The sequence below is a fragment of the Phaethon aethereus genome (genome assembly GCF_964289735.1).
Source record: "Phaethon aethereus genome assembly, chromosome: 7".
NCBI lineage: Eukaryota > Metazoa > Chordata > Aves > Phaethontiformes > Phaethontidae > Phaethon > Phaethon aethereus.
This window is the reverse complement of record NC_138583.1, coordinates 21,666,072-21,675,048: the sequence shown is the minus strand read 5'-3', so window position 1 is coordinate 21,675,048 and position 8,977 is coordinate 21,666,072.

The window sequence follows — 8,977 nt, the reverse complement described above, 5'->3', positions numbered from 1 at the left end:
GTCCTGGTCTCCAGGGTGTGGCTTGGCAGCACCCAGCACCTTCCTTGCTCCAGGAGCGAAGGATGCCAGGCATTCCTCCAGGCTAGAGTTTGTGTCTTCTGGACACAAGCCATCAGAGAGGGCATTGCTGGGGCTGTCCTTGGATCCGAGTACAAAGAAAAGTCTGACAGGACCCACTTTCATCAAATGGAGTAGTTTTGCTTTACTTTTCCACATCATGAGTTTCTTTTAGCAATCCTGAACTGTATTAACTGGGGGGGGGGGGTACACATGCAGTGGTCTGTGATCTGCCTTTGTGTTCCAGCTTCAGGACCTGCTCTGCTGAACTGTCGGTGGAGGTGGCTTCCCTGGCTGCAAATTATGGCTTATTTTAAACAACAGCAACAACCTTTTTCTTCCACCAAAATAGAATAGATCGCTGTGTGCTTTGTTGTGGGGAGCAATTGGAGAAGAGAGAATCACTGTTTTCTTAGTGATCTTCCCAACCATAATTGTTTTGTGCCCTCCTCAGAAAAAAAGACTAAAAAAAATTTCCACTCCAAAGAGCCAGGCCCAACTTCATTTCAACATAATTACCTTGCATTCGGTTGAACTTCAGCCCTTCTGTACACTAACTCTTCAATCTAATTGTTTGATTAAACTCGTATTTCCTCCAGAAAGGTACATAAATAAGTGAATTGTTGAGCAAATTAAGAATACTTAACAGCATTGCATCTGAAAAGTAGTTACGCTGATTAAATTTTCTGTCCTTGAGGATTTTCAGGAAATTACTTTTGATCGTCAATAACACAATTAAGTAAACTACACGCACATTAGCATGAATAATTGATAAGAAATTATGTATTACCACGAAGCACTGATTTAATAATTCATGATGCGACACTCTAGTGACTGTGCAAAACTGGATAACATCGACAAGTCTGCCTGATGTTGCTGGAAATGCTGCAATTACAAACAAGTCCATAGTTTTGTTGTACAATAAAGAAAAGTATCTGATGCATGCTGTAGTTTCTGTTTGTTTAATACTTGAATAAATTTAGAAAGACGATGCTGAAAAGTTCCTGTACTGTTTTCATTCAGATCGATTTCTCTGCCCAAGCATCTGCTCTCGCATTGATGACTGTCCAGTTCTGCTTAGACCACAGAGATGTTGCAGAGTGGGGGAGGCTCTCAGGTGCACAGCTGGAACCTGCTGGGTGTCTCACAACTTGCAAAATTAGGGTGCTCAAAGTTTTGCAGAGCCTCCTGTTAGGAACAAAGCGGCATTATTCTCCCTTAAGCCTGAGCCCAACGTCTTTTAGACTCTTCAGTGTCTGATGTGTCTGTGATAATAATTATTCAGTATGATTTTGTGGGTGGTTGTTCTAAGTCAGCCATAAATGAAGCTTTCAGATTTGCACGTTTTGAGCCTGCACAACGCCACGTTAAACCCTAGGCCAGTTCACCAACAATTCTTGCCACTTCCCTAGGGGAGGCAGACGCGTACTTGCGTTCTTGTTAGCATGATGGGGAAACCGGGGCATGGCGAGCCGTGTTTTCCTCTCAAGTTTTGGTCTGAGACCTGTCTGCCCAGGGCAGCACAGCCCAAGGGAATTTGCTTGAGGTCGCTGAGCATTAGCACAAGGGCAAGAGCAAAACTCAAGAGATCTGTGTCTCAGTTGTGCCTGCTTCTAGCCACCAGGCACTGCTCCCTTCCAGATAGATGGCCCACCGCGGATGAGCCTCCTGCCTTCTTTCTGTGCTCTCATATATCAGGGCTATGCCACTTAAACCACTCCTGTAATGGCCATCTCAGTAGCTCTGATTAAGTCTGGCATTTAAAAGTTTATAACTCGGCCATAAAAAGTCACTCAGGCTGAACCCCAGAGTGAGAGGCCCAAGCCCAAGGGGATGATTTACATGTGACCTATTCCAAAATCAGCCTGCGTGATATTTTTTCAGTTCTGTGAAGGAAAAATGGAAGCCCAAGGTTTGAGGGACGGATGTAAGACAAAGACTTTTTTTTTAACGGCTTACTGCGTTGTCACTAGATCCCATGCAGTAATTCTCTGTGGATTTCTGTAGTAGCATGAGCCACACGTAACACGGACGGCCTCTGTGCAAATGCCACTTGCACGATTTTGGCAAATCACCTCCAGCCCTGGACTCAAGAAATCGCAGACATCCACAATGCCCAGATTTCCCCTTGCACCCCACCTTCCCTGCTCGGGCCATCTCCTAGCACCCTCACCCATAGCTCTGCGGTCCTGCCTCCAGCTCTGGTGCTGACTCTCAGCTTGTGCCGTCCCCATGCCACGGTCCCCCCTGCTCTGGGCAGAGCCCTGCCCCAGCACGGAGCCCAGCGCCGGGAGGCTACGGCAGAGCCGGCTGGGGAGCCGGTGCTCAGGGCGCGTGTGCAGGGTTATTGCAGCGCGCGGTCCAGGTTTTGTTAACGGGGGTTGATGCAAAGCGCCAGGCCGTGGGACCCTCTTTGGAAGGCTGCACGCCATTCTCTCAGCTCTCCATGCTTTTTGTCTCTCGCACATCTATTTAGGGCTCCTTATGCCTACATACATCATAGCAGGGAGCGTGGGGCCGAGAATGCACCTTTGCTCAGTTGCGCCGCAGGCTAGTCCTTCCTACACTGCACGCTGGATAGTAATGAGATTGTTAGGCTAATTGGCTCTTTATTAAGAGTATTATTTACAAGGATGCTGAAGGCCATGTGCATGCAGAGGAAGATCTTGGTATACCGTTAAACTCTTCGTCTTGCAATCGGTGCCCTCCCCGCTGTGCTCCCCACAGGTTTCCGCCCTTGGCGAGTTTGGGCTGACCTTCTCTGCATCTCTCAGAGAACTTCCCCATCCCGTCTCAGGGCCAGGGAGAAAAACCCGCTGGTAGGGCTGTGCCTCTGGGAAGTTTGTGCTTCTGCCGCGCACTTAAGCTTTCTGCTTCCCTGCGGCAGAAAGAAGCCAGAGCAGCGCGGGAGGAAGTCGTTTGCTGGCGGGTGGACCACGAGGGAGCAGGGGATGGAGATGAAATGCTTGTGGTGTGCTGCTGTGGCACGTTCTCCCTCTAAAAGAGCTGTTACTTGATAAAGATCCTGTTGTGCCTGGCTGTTTGTGCGGTGGAAGCAGTGTGTGAAGGGGGAAGTGAGAAGCCCTAAATTGATACCCGAGCTCCCGAGTACATAATTCAGACCTCTCCACTGAAGAGTTTGACACCCCTGCCATAAATAAAAGAGCAGTAGAGTACAATAAACAACGCTTTATTCTTTCCAGTTAAAAACTTCCTTTGCACTGTAGTAAAACATTGACTTCATATGACCATATTACCGCAAAATACGATCTTTCCCTGATACCAACCAAAGAAGCCCTTACATAGATCTGACCCATGAGAATGAGAATTTCATTGGCATATAACAAATTCAGCCTTATTTGAGAGTGATGTGCCAACAATATTTTAATAATCCAACCGCAACGTCCTTGTAGCCTGCCCTAACCACTCTGCCAGAAGACAAGTAGGTGCTGGTCTGCTGTCTCAGAAGACTGAGCATCATTTTTTGGAGCTGTGACAAGTCTCCTGTGATAAACTTGTAATAGTTAAAACTCACCAGGATTTAAAGTGTTGTCTTGCATAACTCTTCCAGTATTTAACCTTGATGGCTTCTTCCGTAGCCAGTGCTTTTGCAATACTGCTGTAACATCCGTAACATGAAACGGAGAAGGAAAAAGCCGCCACCACCTGTGACATTTTAGCCAAGAAGAGTTCTCACATGCAGAGCGACAAAAGGCAGCTCTTCTGGAGGCTGAATCACTTCCAGAACTACTGCCCACCCAAACTCTGTTCTGATGGGCCTGGAACTTACCTTGCATCTATATTTTCTCATAAAATTTGACAGCAGCATTGAAGCTGTTTCTGGTCTTGGGCAGTTAACAGGTTAGCTAAAGCACCCTACAGTCTCCTGGAGCACCTGAGACTGTGACAGCTCTGTTTGTACAGAGGAAATACTCACTCCTCTGGGTTGGTCTAATGGCAGGGTGGCTGTTATGGCCCGGCTTTCTAAGCCCCAGCACAAGCCACAGTACTATGACATTAATGCTGTATACAGGTGGACACCTGAAAGTATGTCATCCTTCACGACTTACTTACCCATCTTCTGCCTCATGGATGGGCCTGGACGTAAATGGCTCATTAGCTACCAAGGTTTATTCTGGTATGCAAGTTCCTCTGTACTTTGAGCAGTGCCCTTCAGCCCAGGTTGGGAGATCTCTGATAGAACGGTCAGAAAATGCACCCCGAGAGCAGCCATCAGAAGGCAGCCCAGACACAACCAGTCTGAGACGCTGGTCCTTGGGACTGGTCAAGGCCAGGAGAAAACTTTTAATTTCTAATAAAATTGCGTTTGCTTTATCAGCTAAACTGGTTTACCTTTCGGTTCTTCTCCTTCAGAATTTTTGTTTATTAAACTCCAGCATTCAGTATTGGCCCTAAAGACTAACACTTGCTATAGTGGCAAATTTATTAGGATTCCCCTAGGTATTGAGTAGGCTGAGGTTTTTTATTGTGTGCACACAGCTTCTTTACACCCGCACTGTACACGAGCCGATGTGTTAAATAAGATCTAAAGCCCATTAAATGAAGAAGCCCATCTCTGTAAAGAAGTCTCCCCAGGAACTTCAACTCTGCTTGTTATATGACAGCTGGCTCACCCTTGCTCTGTCATGCTGGCTGAAGCCATCAGGTTTTGGCAGATGCTTGAGAACCGAGATGCTGATGTGATCACCAGTCCTTGGCACAGCAAGGGATAGGAGCATCCCTGGGACTTGTTCATTTTTATTAGAAATATTTCTGTAGCGGTGCACAAGAAATTGGCTGCTGGCAGGGAAGGAAGATGTGCAGGAGAAAAGAGCTGATCCTATTTCTCCTCTGAACCATTACTTGTGTTTAGAGCTAAACCTAACTGGGACTGAGCCAGAGGTTCTCCAGGGAGGATTTCACAATTACCATCTGACAGGGGTCAGAAAGGAAAGTTTCAAAATCCCACTCAGAAAGCCAAATAGCTGAATACTTCTGTGGGGCTGAACCTGGGAATAATCCAGACTGATGTTGCAGGTTGTTGTTCAGACAAATAACACAGACAACAAGCAGCCAGGCATTTGTGTGTGTACGAGCAAGCCACAGCTTCATCTCTCTTTTTGGTGGGCTTTCCCTCCATAGGGCTCAGGACCTGCATTTAAGTGAGTCAGCTTTATACACCCCACAGAGCCATTTCTCCGTCAGTGGGGCCCAGGACTCGCTGTACAATGTTTTATCCCTACGTCCACTATGAAGCTGTGGGATGGAACTCACAACCTGCGTCCAAGCTGGAAGAGAAGGAAGGAGGAGGGTTTCTTAGTGCTTTCTTACTAATGATCCCTTTGCACCATGCCCAGCCATCCTGAGCCCTACGTAACTCTGTTTTTTTCAGGGCAGACATACAAAAGGAAAGTATTTCTTGCTAAGGGGCCCCCTTTTTTAGGAACTGAACCATCCTCCGTAGCTTGGGGGGCTTGCTGTCCCCTCAGTGAGCACTCACAAGCCATCTAGGACCTCTCAGCACCTCTGTGTCACCCTGCTGCTCAGTGCCATGCTGCCTTGGCTGCATCACTTCGTCACCAGAGGTGAGGAGCAGTACAGCTGAAGATACAAGCGGTACTCTTTGCCCCAGACAAAGGGATCATTAGATCTGGGCTGAAATTTTATTTTGGGGTAGTGTTGGTTGGATTCAATTTGTTTTGTTAAAATGTCATAGGTAGAAATGTCAAGTGTCTAGAGAGATGCTGAGGCTGGGAAGCCTCTTGTTTATGGGAACCTCTGGAAATCTTCCAATCTCTACCCAGTTCAGATCAAATCAAACTCCTTAATCAATAATCCAGTGAGTTAAGAGCTATGCCTTTGCACCAGCTCAATTAAGAAGATAGATACATTTTAAAATCACTTTAGTGACACCGGTGTTCTGTTCTGCAATACACCATTTGTCAGACACTGTGAAAATAGGAAAGAAGTGAATAAATGAGAGTCATTGTTATTAATTAGATTTTAGAATTACATTAATGAACCGGGAAACGGGGAGCCGAGGTACCGGAGACACCTTCTTCCTACTGCCACCGCATGGGCAGGTGATTTAGCCTTGATTTCATAGTCTCTGTCTCTGGGACTTATGTGTGCCCAACCGAAATAGCGCCTGCAGGTCAGGGTGGGTATATCTGGGCCACAGTTTAATAAGGCCCATAGAAAAGCAAGCCTTAGCACCTGCCACAAAGGGACTTGCGTTGGCCAGATGTTACTTTTGTAAATGATGACACCTTTTAAGCACATTGCTCTTCTTTCACCCTCTCCCCCCGCCCTCTGCCTAGACCCTCTCTCCCCCTGAGCTCAGCTCCCCGCATTTCTATCAATCAGCAGAATGGAGCGTTTTGGGCTCGCTACAGGTGGACAGGGAAGCCCTTGTGAAGTGCTTCTGCTGGCAGAGAGCAATAAACAGTGAGAGGCAGAAAAGTCCTCAAGCAGCCCAGCGTGGTACGGAAGATGATGTCCGCTGTGTGCTGCCTCAGCTATCGGCATATACACAGCAATGTGAGCATTAATTTGAGGGAATTGGGAATGAGTGAGAATTTAGTTTGATTCAGGCTGGATTTAGGATTAGCCAGAATAAGAAGTACATGTTGGGATCCGTGTGGATCCTCTATGACCTCTGAGCATCACAGGCTTCCTCTTGCTCAGCCCTATCAGGCGTACGTGACCTTGGCTGACAATGCTGTTCCAGCAAAAGTCCATAGTACAGATGCAGTCACGTGTGTAAAACCTCTGTTTTACCACTGGGGTCAGTTTTATTTACAAGGTGGTCTCACTGCTACAGTGCAAAGCTCAGTTTTACTGACAAAGTTGTGCCCCCTGAAGGAGTGCTTCAAGCACATTGCTCTTACATTAGTGCCACTCTCACAGCGTGAATATGGCTGGAAGCTTTTCAAGGACTAGGCTGCTGTTTGGATTTTTCAGATGAGAAGCATAAAAATTGACAAGTGTAAACCATGTGGCTAGTGTCCTACTGAGCACGATCAGATAACCTCTCTTAGTATACTGCAGGGATGCAGATATTGCACACCATTAAACATGTCTTGGATGCCCAGAAGGATACAAAACTACAATTGGGTTCCTCTACCACTTGAAAACACAGTTAGTTAGCAGCAGGAATAGCCTCCCCTCCCAGTGTTAATAAGAAGACCATCAGCACGGAGCTGGTTGCATGGCAGCTGTATCCAGAGATACGGACAGTCCAGCATGAGAGGGAGCTCCACCGTGGCTCGTCGGTGGCAGCCGGCGCTAGGAGCACTTGTCTGTGACTGGACCAGAAACTGTTTTCCCCTCACATAGTCATTTTGATGATGGTGAGATCTCTTCCTCATTCCAAACTGGACAAAAAACCCAAAACAACCAAACAAAAAAAAAACCCCAACAAAACAAACACTGGAAAAAAAAAAGAAGCCAGAACAATATTCAGCCCAACAAACTACCAAGTAAAAAACCAACCTGGACTATTGGAAACATTTTGAGATATTTGAAAACTTTTGCTTTATTTTCAGCTTCTTAATACATATTTTTTAATTAATGTTTTCTTTAAAAAGTTGTTTCAATCCCAAAGAAAAGGTCTAGGACTGTTTACTTATACATACATGTAAGCAAATGAGGACTTCTCAAAAATTTTTCAGCAATTTTCCCAGCAAATTTCCCAGCAAATTTTCAGTGGTTGAAAAAAAACACTCCAAATGTGCTTTTTTTTTAACCAGCAGTTTCACTATTGTCAAAGCAGACTTTTTTTTCAGTGGAGAAGCTGTTCTATTGGAAAATTCCTGCTAAGGTGCAGTCGCATGACTTGGCTGTGTCAGTAGGTTTTTGGGCCAGTACTCCAGCTGGTATTTGATCCTGCTTGGTTTATGTTAGGGCTCATCTGGTTGCTAAGGTAAGAAGCTTACGGTTAGTAGGATCAGTGCTAGGGCCAGTTACGCTGCGGGGTTGGACGGTTGGGGCTGATCCTGTTGCCAGGAGAAGTGTTTGTTGTCTTGGGTTGATAATGCAGTGGTTTCATGAAGTGGGAGTATTAAGCAAAAGGGCTTCTCCATTTCCCTCTACAGTCCCATCTGGCCAGCCCGGGGCACTGCTCAGGACTCCCCACCTTTAGCAAGAGGAGCCCGTGTGAGGGCGACCACTCGCTCCTCAGCAGGAGACATGGAGGTATGGGGGCATCCCAGGTACACCCCCTAGTCCTGGCAAGAATATGGAAAGAGGCAAACATTCGTCTCCCCAGGGTAGTGGAACTTGGGAAGCCCAGGTTAAAAATGGGGATCCCTTGGGGCAGACCCTGCAAAGGACATGCAGACTGACAGATGGGAAATGTAAAGGACAGTTCAAGGGCACTGTTTAGATCACTTCCAGACACTTCAGTAGAACATGAATACTATACCTATAGTTATATATAGACATGCAGACATACCTAGAGACATCTCTATATAGGCATACATCCATGTATGGATGTATTATCAACAATAACATTATCTTATATTATAATGCAATATGACATTCTCCTTTCATTTCTTTCTGACTTTTCCTTTTGGAAAGTTCACAAAGCCACAGCCAGTTTTGGCATGGAATAATTCTGAAATGTTTTAATTCACATTCCTAGGGAAGGGAGGCAGTCTCAGGAGACCTGATCCTGGCAGGCAGCACTCGCCAGCAGAAACCGATTCTGCCAACAGACTTTCAGCAGCCTCAGTGCAATCAAGGAAAGGGTCTCTCTTGGGCCAGATCCAGTTCACATCCTCCACAGCTTATCGGTGCTGGGAATAGAATGAAGGATCGCTGGTTACCTCAGAGTCTGTCTGCCATCTGTGGCCTGTCAATGCAAGGCAGATCCTGAAGAAGGCCACCTTAGCCCACCTGAAATGCTTCATGTTATTGG